This window comes from Bombus affinis, chromosome 12, assembly GCF_024516045.1.
Source record: "Bombus affinis isolate iyBomAffi1 chromosome 12, iyBomAffi1.2, whole genome shotgun sequence".
Classification (NCBI taxonomy): domain Eukaryota; kingdom Metazoa; phylum Arthropoda; class Insecta; order Hymenoptera; family Apidae; genus Bombus; species Bombus affinis.
This window is the reverse complement of record NC_066355.1, coordinates 8,153,141-8,166,745: the sequence shown is the minus strand read 5'-3', so window position 1 is coordinate 8,166,745 and position 13,605 is coordinate 8,153,141. Positions and strand designations below refer to the sequence as shown.

The 13,605-nt window shown below is 40.4% G+C and overlaps 1 protein-coding gene across 4 annotated transcripts in view; it reads right to left on the bottom strand.

Moving 5' to 3' along the window:
- LOC126922537 (serine/threonine-protein kinase 25) overlaps positions 1-13,605 on the bottom strand; it is a 112,779-nt gene that overhangs the window by 73,900 nt on the left and 25,274 nt on the right. The window contains exon 1 of one of the 4 annotated variants that reach the window (XM_050735213.1): positions 9,269-9,471. The exons of the other annotated variants lie outside the window; for them this stretch is intronic. The gene's annotated coding sequence lies outside the window, so the exon portion shown is untranslated. Of the gene's footprint in view, positions 1-9,268; positions 9,472-13,605 lie in introns of those variants that run through there. 4 annotated transcript variants of the gene reach the window in all.

Sequence of the window (13,605 nt, the reverse complement as noted above, 5' to 3'; positions counted from 1 at the left end):
GTGATTTAAATAAAGACGTGTGTTTTCACGATGAATTCATGTTTCAGTCGTGTAAGATGTTTTAGTGTTTAGGACTTTGTAACGTTTCATAACTCATAAATTCTCATACGACAACAAACTGTTTGGCTTGTAATAAGTTCGCACAGTATTGGAAGCGAATTCAGTTATTTTAGTAATTTTTGTTAGTTTATTGTTATTACATTTTAGTAATTGATTTAAGAGCCAATATTTTCGTAGAAATATGGAATTCCATAAACATCCATAGTCCAATTCTGGCAAAAACCATGCTGCTAACCACTGTAATCGTTATCAAAGTTATTCAGATGACATAATTCAAACTGAATAATATAAATTTATCGTCACTCCGCTGCATTTCCTGTGCTATGTCGATGAACATGTGGTGCACGTTCATGTACCGGACACATGACACACGATGGTCTCGATTTGACAACGCGCGATTCCACCAACTGACTTGCATCCCAAGTACGCATTAAACGATCCACACAGAGTATGTGTAGCTAGTGTTTGTAAATTGTAGATTCTACGGGCTAGGAAGCTGCAAGCGATGCAATTTCTCTGGATCGAGGTAGTTAATGAATCTCGGATGGATCAGAAGCGCTTCGTTTGATCGAGTTTTTCCCGACTTCGCGTATATCGAATTTCGCGCAATCTCCTGTCAAAGTGGCTCGGAAAATCGCGTTCAAATAGACAATTTTCTAGCTTCTCAGCAACACACGCGGGCCTCGGGTATTACGCTTGATTCCCTCGTCAAATTCGATTAACTCGAACGACTAACGGAAACGGCCACGCGACCGTTTTACGGGCGGTCAAAATGTTCTGCTTCCCTAAAACGATTCTACGTACCTTACGTGTACCAAGTATCAACATTCCAATGCATAAAGGTTTCATAAGTTTCGCCATAGGAAAAAATGAAACCGGTTCGGAACAAAAGGTGATTCTGATCGGAAGAATGGCCATGCTGGACTTTAAACACAGATTTAAAGAGACCCGCGTTTTAATAAATAGAATGGGGATAATACTGGCATAAATTCATCGAGCTCGATATTAACGTGGCCATCGGTAAAAACAATGCACAATGTCGTTTAGCGAGTATGATTGCGAATGGCGAGGGAGAATTCCCTGCCGTTACACGGTTCCAGTCTTTATGCGGTCGGATTACATGACACAGACCAGGCACATTGTGCTTTCAAACATGCCACTGTGAACACGGCCTAATGGAACGTCCGAGATTAACGAGAGCCGCCACGGCCAGCGAATCACGTCGGTTTCGTTAATCCCCTGACTGAATCGATGTTCTCCTAATGATTTATCGTCGATGATAACAATACGTGGTTCAGCCGCCAAAAACAAAGGCACTTTAAAATAATTGATTTTTCGAGAATTCCATTTTAATTGCGCGACACGGGAACGAATCAACGGTCCTTTGTTCCAAGTTTTGTCGTAGGATACGCTTCGTTTGCGAAACAAGTGTACGAGTATTCGGGACATTTGACTCGTATCGCGTAATGAAATGCCAACAACTTTTTTAACGATATTAAAAAGTTGGTAAATCTCAAGTTATTACGTTTTGTATTATATTATCAATGCTATGTAAGAGTATTGATCAATACTGACAATTTCGAACTCATGAATTATAAAATTTCGTTAATATTAGGTCGTCCGAAAAGTTCCTTTCGTTTTATACGGAAATAATGGATGCACAATATTTTTCGTTTTATATTATTTCATCGAATTACGTATTGTTCTATCAAAATAGCGAACACAACTTTCGACGGATTAGGTTTCATGTTTGTATAAAGATGCATCGTTGTAAAAGACGTGTCTGTAAAAGAAAGACACGTTTTGGACAACCTAATATAATAGCGAATTCTCTAGATCTCTTTAAATGTGAAACAGTATTAATTTTGTCTTGTTCTAATAGCTTCCACGAAGTTGAAGAATACGTGCAATAACTAGAAATTGTTCAAATGTTTGCGCACGGTGGCATAAGTGGTTGACGAATCGATATTCATCGTCGCGTTTTCGAGGAACGTGCATCACGTGCATCCCACGCCAAGACAAATCTTCTTTTCCTATTTAGTGATGTCTAAAGATCGTTCGACGAGTTACGGGGCAAATCCCATCGCGTGACGATTTCGGTGCCTCGTGTCTGAGCTCTGTGCCAACTTGTGCTCGGCAATTTGTATTATTAGAATCATCGTTTGATTCGTTTCAACCGATCGATTGCTAAACCAATTTACGATGTTAAACTGTTACCAGATGTTCGACAGAAACAATAATTTCTATCGGCTTGATATAAAATACTGAGCCAATGTCTTAGACCCTCTACTAAACAGAATTCTCTCGTTTTCACGAAGGAAGATAAAAATACTTGACGTTATTTTTAATCGTTCATTGTTCATTAAAATTTCTACAATTTTATAAGGTTTGTTAAATGCTTGTGTTATTTTTCTTGTTTGTCGGTATATAGGGCGAATGAATAAAAGTACCGAAGCACCTGAAATAATTCGTTTATTAATTTTGTCAAAAATTGCTTCAAGTGAAATTTACTGTGCTTAAGGAGCCTGATCAGATGAGTACATTTTTACGTTACTTTACATTTTACAGCAAAGAACAGTAAGATATTCTTACGTTTATGTTATCTTTATCTTTCATACGTTAAGTTTGACAAGTTCTAGTTAAAATATCTCCTACGAACCTAATGGTTCTTCGTTATAAACAGGTTGGTACATATTTTTTGTAGAGAATGTCCAGCTGAATAGACCAATGTTATAATAAATTCATAAAACCGTTTAAAAAACACAAGACCACCTTTACATCTAAAAAGAAAAAAATAAGATATTGGAAAATTAAGACGTACTCGTCTGGCTTCCCAAATACAATAAATTTCACTGCAAATATTTTTCGATAAGGTGAATAAATGACGAGTTATTTCAGGTGGTAGTTTTCACTGATTCACCCTACACGTAATTTAAATATACAAAATATAAATCGCACGTTTTACTTTATTCCCGCTGTTATGCTATAACTATACCTCGATCTATCTACGCAACAGACACGTTATTTTCGTACACATTTGCAGCAGAAACGCCAAGTTAATAAAAAGTCAAAAATCACTGTTCGTAGATGAGCGAAAGCTTTTGGTGGATTTCAAATTGCCATGTTGCGAACCAGACAAATTGATTCGCCATGGTAAAAGAACGAGATACCGGACAGTTCGCTCGCGACTTTTTATAAAGCGAAGAACAAACGGCCGGATAACGATGTGGCTGGAATATCGCGGTAAACGAAGGGGAAACGGGTCGACGCGCGGATTATACGGTGGATTTAGCGTTCGTCTGGACGGCCCTTAATCGATGCAGTTTCGAGACGAGCGACAAGTCTAAATGAATCTGTCTCCCGCAAACAATACGTTTCCTCTGCGCGCTCGTATCAACGCGAACAGTGCAAGTCTGCGGAGGATTTCTATAGGCTAGTTTTCATGAATCCTATCGGCGGTCCGCAGAGCCGGACACGTTCTACAATGCGGTCGCATCCGCGCACCGAGTGTTGAAAACATTTTCTGCGACGACGGACGCGTTCCTGTTATCAAACGATTTGTTCGCCAAGCCGCATTTAAATCGTCCTCGAACGGCGATCGTACCTCGAAAACCAAGGAAATTAAAACTCTCGAGCGAGGAAGTGGAATTCTGTCAGATGATATAGCAACCGCAATATGGAATATGGTTGGATTTAACGGGAAAATTTTGCCACCGTATTCTATGGATCCTACGATCAAGTAAAGTATGTTATATAAATATAGATCATTTAAAGCTTTCAGAAAGTTATAATAAAAATACGAGAGAGAAATACGACAAGTTCTCTTTCTTATTCTTCAAATTTCTCTTCTTAATATTCATACGCTTTCTTATCACTGATTGTAAGATTCTTCCTTCCTTGCGACCAGAAATTCTCTCTAGAGTCATCCGTAAAATTACGGCAAGATTGCTTCCTGAATGTGGAAATTTTTCTAAGACGCAATTTCATCGCGATAAAGAGCGGCAGAAGAAAGTAGTGCCGACCGGAAGTTCACCAAATGATAGATTATTTCCCTCTCCTAATGGAGGTGGACATTGACCACGGAAATAGTTGCAACTAGAAGGAACCTGGGAAAATGTCTCGTAGTCGATAGGGCAGGTAATTGACGCAGTTGCTTCAGGCTTTTTTCAAATTAAAAATTCCGTTACATACAATACCTTGTATAAAAATCGTTTCGAGTCTACCATGGTTTTATAATGATCGATACAGCGCGAGGTACGTTCCATAATATAGAAAACCGTGTTACACGAATCACAGTTTAACATTGTGCTGGTTATACCAATTCAGATATGAAAGATAAATGTGTACATGTTTTATACATTACAGTTATTAGTAGGCGTTTAATCATTAGCGCGGATGCTTCTGCAAATTAACGTTTTTAAGATTACAATTAAATAAAGATTTGCTTCGTTCTTTACAAATTATAACGAGTGCTTTACTTTGGATATTTTGTGTATTCTTGCGTGCGTTCTGTATATTTTTGCATATTTAGTGCTCATAAATGCGTGAATAAACGCTGCGAGCATATAGAATCGTATGATAGGCATCGCGTTTCCGAAAAAAAAGGGAAAAGAAATTGCAAACTTATTTAACGCGTTATACGAGCTTTATCACATTTTACTAATATTGCCCCTTTATCGCAATTACTTTACCTAATTCGTGCGTTACGAAGGACCGTTATACTTGATATCCAATTTGCAAGTTTCTTACCACGCTGCATCTTCGTTCATATCGAGGACGAAAGATACTGCAAGATCGAAAGAACATCTGCAGACCCGGAAAAAATGCAAAAGCAGTCGGTTATTTTTAAGATAGCTCGTCAGGTCTTCGCGTTATGCGAAACGTACGTAAAGTCATGAGACCAAATAGGCGAGCAATATTTTTAGAGAGGCTTTGATCTCAGCGTGCAAACAGTGCATCATCTTGCCCATCTCGTTTCTGTAAACAATCTACGAGCGAACGCTTCATTTTTAAACACTCAGTAGCTTGCTTCATGCAGATTGGCAACTAATTTTTCAAAGTGAATTCCGAATTAATGTCGAACGTCGCGCGAACCAATAGCAATAGGTTGATCAAAATCTGAATAAACTTTGATCGACAGTTTTTACAGTTGAAATATTTCTCCAGTTAACTATATCCCCGATAATCCAACGAGAATTGATGGGAAAATCGGACGCTCCGATAGTCTCCAGAAATACCTAATGTATCGGGTCAGGTTGTTTCGGTAACCTGCTGGCTGTCAGGCATCTGACGCATTCACGGAATTCGGAATATCGGGGAAAGAGACTCGTCTGCAGCATCTCTCACCTGTCAGTCCAGAATCTAAAAATACGAGCGTGCATATACGTCCGCGATCGATCACGGTGCATCGCACCAGACGTTGCTTTGTGAGCGGCAGCAACATTTATGAACGTAGCAGTCCGAGCCTGCAAATATTTTCCTTCCTAGCCGATAACTCTATAAAAACTGCTTTCTTTCCGTAGAAAAGCGATAATTCCTACTCACCATGTGTTCATTTCTAGCGATTTAAATTGCTCGATCCACCCTTTGCCGATTTATCGAACGATAACTCGCGATGGCTATTCTCTTGTTTTTCTTAAAGGCAGAAGAGCCGAAAGAAAATGTCGAATTCAGCGTCGTGTATAGAAAACCGTAAAGGGTTAAAGCTTCAGACGTAAGGTTGTTTATTTTTCTTGAAATATTACGTGAACGCGTTGCGTTGTAACGGCGCGGAAGGATACGAAACGGCGCGACGTAGGAAAGAAATTTTGAAGAACCAGCAACGAGTCGATTTCCAGGCAATTGCAGCTCGATTGCTACAGTCACGAGGTTAGTGGCTCGCGTGTTACTAATGGCCAAGAAAGTTCCACGCACGAAAAATACCGATCCAGGGTGGTCTTACGGGCACACGTCTTACAGAAAAATCAGATAACACCCACACGCTCTACATGAATCGGCCGATACGGACGACATTATGAATCACAGGAGAAAATTGCTTCGCGAACGTGCTGCTCTAACGTCTACGGATAATTTAGTACCACTTCGATCAATTTCCTCCGTTGATAATTGAGCTTAGAATAGAATATCTCACGGATAGCTGTTTGTATTTTATAAATGAGGAATTAAACGAAGGAAGGAAAAAGAATTAATAAATTATTTGAACGTAATTTAAACATTTATCTAGATATATCTATGCTCGTGTTATAACCACTCATCTTCTATAAATTTCATTAACATAGTGATTATGAGAAACATATATCCACTATGAGTAGATAGAACCGATACGAGAGGAATTAATTTAACGATATTAAGAAAAATAAAAAGTCGATGTACAGTTGGCCAGAAAAATCTACGTACACCTATCGAATCTTGCGTATTAATGGAAATTAAATCTCGTTTATATGAATTCGCAGACGAAGAAATAATTTACATAATTGGAGTTCATATAATAGGATGCTATTAATTCTCTCCATTATCTGTGATTTTTCATTTATGTAATAGGAGTTTATATTATTCAAATAAGCACTGGATGTTCATTTAACCGGAGGTAACTAAAATTTCCTTGAAATGAACGAAACTTCGCTGTGTAAACGTTTAGTTCACGAAACTGTTACAGATCTCTGTTTCTTAATAATAAATATGTGTCTCGGTTCAAAGAATACAAAATTTAATACCAAAGTTGTCTTTGCTATAACATTTCACGCTTAAGAAACATATGCAAATATTTTTCAGTGACTATATTTGCTCAGCAGAAATTTGTTTCACCTTTAGAGACAGGTAACACGTGCATAGAAGGATATTCGGTCTACGTGAACGAACAGTTTCTCGTTTCTGTCTTTCAGAACAGATTTAGTCGTTATACTCTTAGTAAATAAGTATATTGACATTAGATGGCCCGTCGTTAAATTATAATCAGTCACGGTACCTCGACGCGCGACGGTTTTATTGCCAGACGCTTGACGATCCGGTAAAATAACTCATAGTGTATTAAACGCGCGTAAATATTCTAAACGCGACGCACATTGTGTTTCGTTCGTTAACGAACTGACTTCCAGATTTCCTCTATAAATCCTGCAACGTTGAACTCGAATTTCTTCGCGACGCTCCTTGAAAACCACCGGGACAGACTGAAATATCTCTCTCACCCCCAAGAGACGAGGATAAAACGGTACGTCGCGCTCGAGAGGCTCTCGTTGCCTTTCCAGACGCAGAATTTTTGCAAAACGAGACACACGCTAATTCCCCGGAAGCTGCAGTTACGCTGAAAGGTCCAAAGAGAGGCAAACAATTTTCAGTCTCCAACCATTTCTTATCTTCCGGCGATTTTTCTTTTGTTTCCGCGCGGCTATATGTTTCTTCCAACCCCTAGGAGAATCGTCGTGTACGCCAGCGTTTTACGAGTATTATCCAAACTTCTTCCCCATAGAGTATAGAGAGACACCGTAAATCTTGTCCGATGGGAAGAGCCCCCGTAGAAGGCGGCGAGATGAAAAACGGATCGTAGTAAGCCACTTTATCGGAACTTCCTAAGCTCGATGCAACGTCACATACAAATTCTTATATTTTATCGAACGTCGTTCCAACCTTACGAATCTGATCGAATCTCGTCCTTGTTGAAGCTTCGACAGAATTTGAAGAAAATCGACTGCATATACAAGGGCAGACTTGCATTTTGTCAAAAACATATCACTCGAACATTACGAGTTTGGTGAAATTTTATCCTCGTCAAACTTTCAATAAAATTGATCTTCGATAATACGGGAGTCATAGCTTACGATTTAAATTAGATAAAATTGGAAGAACACCGAACTATTCGTGGTATATAAAATAGTCGTGCGAATAAACTTACGTCTTATCGAATCGGTATCGCTCGAACGTTATGAATCTAATCGAATCTCGCCCTCGTTAAAACTTCGATAAAACGGGGAGAACACTGACTCGATAGCCACGATTAAAGGAGAATTCAACGTGACTCTGTACGTTCGACGTCGTACTAACTAGTCGTACGAGTAAAAGCATAACATCTCTAAAAAGGGAAACCGCTGAAGAAACAAACAGGTGTCATCGGGATCCTTATTTTTCTCAGTAGCAAGAGGCGTCTGTCTCGTGACCGGTTCTTTGATCCACAATGGCGCTTCGATGCAACCAGATTGCAGCTCGGTCGAACGAACTGTCTGACTCGTGCACCGGGACGAATATCACTGTGACTGCGAGAAAAACCGGCGCGTCACGCGACGCTCGTCAACAAGTTGGAAATTGGTATCGTCGTCAGGTAGCTGGCCGCCTTGTTCCTCGTCTCTTACGGGACACGAAACGGTTCACCGGTGGGTTTCGTGCCGGCCCGTTGATCCTCGCTCTGGGTAGTGCTACCTACTTCTCTCGCAATGACTCGCTATGAATCTATAAATAAACTCGATATCGCCGTTTCTTAACGAACTCGTACGCCAGACGATGATTTTTATTCGCGAACATCGCGCGTTCACCGATTAACGGCTGTTGCCTTTTGTTTGCGCTTACGTCGGGTACCAACCAGGTACAAATACGTGGAACAATTTATTTTCCTTCGTGCGAAAAGTACTCGAGGGTGGAACGAGAAATCGATAAATCGTAGAATTTCGTAGAAACTGCTACTTTTCCACGGAGTTTCGCGATCCACGAATCTATAAATAGTCCGCAGTGGACGAAAGTTCGCGCGGCTGGATTATCGATCGTAATTAAAGCAAATGATGCGAGGTACGAGAAGCGTTCCCGTCTGCGATCGATATCACGTAATGTTCCGCGTTATGCCTGAGAATAAAAAAATACCAGGTAAATATGTTGAATTTGTCGCTATGAAACAGCGCACGGTGACTCAGTACACCCATAATGTTACTGCTATCTTTATGTGCTTTCCAGATTTAGCTGGCAGGCTAACGAGAATCATCGCATGATAGGACGAGGGTGAGCCCGGAATAAGAAAAAGTATACGTTCTTCCATTGTGACGCAAACATTTCCTAAATGTCGACTAACACGTTTCACAATCGATTTTTACCTGTACAAAATCTGTTCTATCCATCCACTTATCTCAAAAATCGCCGCATCTTCGTTTTTACCAAACAACCTCAAATTATACAAAACGAAAGGGAAACTAAAACGAAAAATAAAAAAGAACCTACAAATCGGAATTACCTCTTAGGACGAATCCATCCGCTGCTCACGCACTGCTGCGTACACCCCCCGACAAAAAAGGCGATCGGAGCACTTCACGGCGGGGGTGTTGCGTACTGAATGACGGGGTGCGCGTATACGTGTCTTGCGGAGCAGTCGCGCGTCGACTGAAGGCTCCCTTACGAGCAACGAATTCACATAGGAACGACAACGGCGACGCCACGACGCAACCAACCAACCCTTACCAGCCAGCCAGCCAACCAGCCGGCGAACCATCCAGCTAGCCAGCCAGCCAGTGGTTCTCTCTCGCTCCCCGCAGTATCGTCGCAACCCCCTGGTATTGCACGAACAACCCCCTCCACCAGGGATTGAAAACCACGCGGAGAGGGGCTGCGTGTATCGCCACGCGCCCGACAAACTGGAGGGGGTGTCTGCTGGTGGAATTACTTCGCCTGGCAAAAACTCACCCCCTGTCTGACTCTCGCGCTTTCTCTCTCACTCTCTCCCTCTTTCCCTATCAGTTGTCCTTAGTTGGAAAGCGGTGGAAGGGAGTTTAGGAATATGACGAACACGAAGTGAGGAGTCAGGGGGCGTCAGGGGCCGATGTACCCTGATCTGAAGGTCGCCAGGCACAAAGAAGATAAATTGGAATTTCGGCTTGTTCCTGGCTCTGGACCGACCGATTTTCTTTTATTCGTTTCGTTTATAACCCGACCATTCTTGCCGTTTCTAGCGGGAAGGACACGCAACAGCGAACGTTAAGCGCTTAATAGCAATTAAGAAGCAGAGAAACGCTTTGCCACCCCTTGCTACCTTTTTTCATAGGACAAGAGATGGAAATTACGGAGTGGAAGTAAGGTTCTCTCGTGTTACCGTAAGACGGACAAGTTTTCGAGGGGTTCATGAAACGAGGGAGGCCGATGCACTCCATTACGAAGGTCGCAGCGGTGGCGGGACAGAGATAAATCGGGATTTCGCGATTGTTACTGATTCCAGAACCTCGGGATTGTTTCGAGCGTTTAGCTCGGTCTCCCTTCCAACTATCATTGGAAACTTAACCATTTGAGGAGATTGAGTTTCAAGAAGTGAATTAGGGGAAGACGTGCAGTATAAACCAAAGATATTTCTTGCTTCCGTCGATAGATACCCACTGATATATTAATATTATACTTTATATGGTACGTACGTGTGTGATGTGTAGGAAACAAATAATATAATTCTCTGTACTATATCCTAAAGTCATCTTTTGGTTTGTAAAAACAAATTTTGAATAAATGGTCGAATATCTTTTTTTACGAATATTATTAGTCAATTTTTCGTTCGCCAAAAATTACGAGATTTTTATATTTCCGAGTTGTTCGATTTTCTTATTTGAATTTGAAAAAGACGAGCTCTTTCTATGAAATATTACGAAGATATTTTAAACGAATGAATTAGTCGCGTGCCTACGTATAGCCAAACTAAGAAGATTCAATCGGTTTCTCTCGCAACTTTCAATGAAAATAAAAACGTCGAGAGGCTGAATTAAAATCAAGTATTTAATAACCGTTTGCTATACGAAAGCTTAACGACTGAATAACGTATCTGAATTATGAATCTAAACGAAATAAAGGAAAATGAATATTGCATGGAATAAAAGATTAGAAGTTTCGAAAGCGAAGAAGTTCTTTCCCTCCCTGTTTTTATACGCGAGAATGAACTTCGAATGGAGCAGGGAAACAGGAGTGGAGAACTAGAAGACGAGGGCAATGTACCACGATCAGAAGGTCGTGACACCGACATGGAAAAAGTAAATTAGGATTCGGCACCTACGAAATCTGTCGGGTCTTTGGACGAATAAATCGAGCCGGGGGAGCTTAAGTTGACTCTCTGTAGATATCGAAACCCACCCTTTCGTTTATCGTCGGACGATTGATAAGACGCGGATAAACGTACAAAGTCAACCGGAATATTGCATCCATCGTAATCTTTAATTTTGCTTTTATTAAATGAAATGAAAAAAAAGATCGAAACTGATTCATGCTTCACGGATCGGCTAACATTTCTATGATTTTCTTTCATCGAACAGAGAAAAAAGCTTCTATAAATATGGCGAGTATATAAACAGGTATCGACGTTTCTCAAGATTTAACTAAAATCATTCTTTGTTTAAAATTTACGAATCAGAAGAAATCATAGAAGGTAAACAACTAGTTCTTATCATAAAATCACCAAATTAGAATAATCCAGGACTTTTGCATTCCGTAATGATATAAACTTCGAAATAATTAAAACATAGTACACGTGAGTTAAGAAAATAGAATGTTCCTGGCACGATCAACGCTGTATATGTAAATATTCGCGCAAAAGTATGCAACTTTTACGAGGGATGATTTAAATTTCAAATACTCGGCTCGCGAATGAACTTTGTAGCACTGTCGCCACTGAATTTCTCGTTTCTAAATCTTTATGAACGCCCGGTAATATTTGACGACTTACCGGGCGAAATACTGCGATATCTCGCGCCTCCAAACTAAAATTAAAAGCTTCTCCGCCCTCGTAATCTCATTGCCGGACAACGAAAAGATAATACTCAGTCGCCTGTAAGAACAGACAATTCTGCAACGTTAACTTGTGCAATCGAAACTTTTCAGTAAGTTTGGTTGACAGTGTGAAAATGGCTCGCGACAGTCTCGCAGGTGGAATAAAAACCACCCCGGTGTTTAAGCGAACTTTTTTTTTATCGCGTCGCGAACAACGGTGGAAGATAAATTCGAATCTGTCAAGATAGAAAGCGAGGAGAGCGAAATGAATTCGGCTGACGGTGTTGCTTTATTTCTTTAAGAAAACGAGAAGCTTTCAGAAGGCGGAGGGTTCGCGATAAAAAGTTGATCAATAGAACGGAGGGTGCAATTCGTTAACCCACGCCGACCACGACGCCTGATCGAAATTGACTTGTCACATTGATGGCAGAAAAAGAAAATTGACTCTATAAACGATTCTGAAATTCGCGCTATCGATTACCACGATTCTATCAAATTAAAATAAAACGAAACCGCAATCAAGGGAACAAACATGATTTTTAATGGAACTGATGCGAATTATAAAATGGAAGATCCACGAATAATTTTAACGTAATTCTGTTGTTATATTCGAGAAACTTGAATCATAGAGGCGAATGAACTCGTCGTCTCTGGTTAAAAAAGAGTTAATAGAACGAGAAGCTTTTTTTAATTAACTTATATTAATTAGAATATTAATCGAATAGTATAAACTTAGATCGAACCGTCACATAGATTACACGAACGAGAGACTGTCTCTATAAACAATTCTGAATCTCGCGCCACCAATTACAATGATTCTATCAAAGTAGAATAAGACAGAACTCTAACAAGATGCACGCGAGATCGCATAAATTGAAGCTACAAATCATCCGATCGAACGATTACAAAAAGAATAGATATTTATCCTCGAGTTATCTTTAAAGCTGGAGGATTAACGACCCGATCGCTGCTTCCGTAAATTCCGCGGCACAATGCGAACGTGTATCTCGAAAACATGAATATTCATCTCTCCCCTAAGCTCACAGCTCCCCGATGCATCTTCGACCGTGGAAATACAAATTCTGGGGCTGACGGGCCAGTTCGCGGACGCGCTCACCGTGAAAAATAAGTTCTGTTGGAAGGATTTCGTGAGGATGGCGGCGGTTCAGTCTTCGATCGAGACGAGATTGGTGCACGAAGGAGCAAACCGGTTTCTCCAGCGAGTTGAAGGATGCTGCGGTGCCTGGAGGAGGCAAGGAACTTCAACGAGGAACGAGCGGAAGATCGATCATGTCGGCGTACAGCGACGAATCTACCGTATCGTGTAATTTCAGCCACTTAAGCACTTTTAAGAAAAGCAATAAATCCCAACACAGAGCGCAGAGTACCGGGAGAAATGACAAAGTTTGGTTACACTGCTGAGAACAATTGGTAAAAACAGGCGAAAGAATTTCCACGTATGCAACTACCATTCAAAACTATTCTATTCGGAGTTATCGATGAATTTTTAGCAGCAGCGTTTCAATTCGTTCAAAGCGTACAAATTAATTAATGAGATAAGTAGAAACAGTATTGACACTCCTCGTTATAGAGTTAGCAGATCACGTTGATATACTTCTACCGTTTCAGATGATATTAGATTTTATATGAATTATTTTATTGAAGATAGATCTTTTAAAAAAAGGAAACTCTGAATATTTTTGAACAGTACTGCGCGATGTATGCATATATAGTTTATCTCTCGCTTATATAAATACGAGCCATGTTTTATTGCTTGCACTATTCTTCTCGGCAATCGCGGGTCGCTAGTTACGAGGGAAACGTGCCACGACTGCG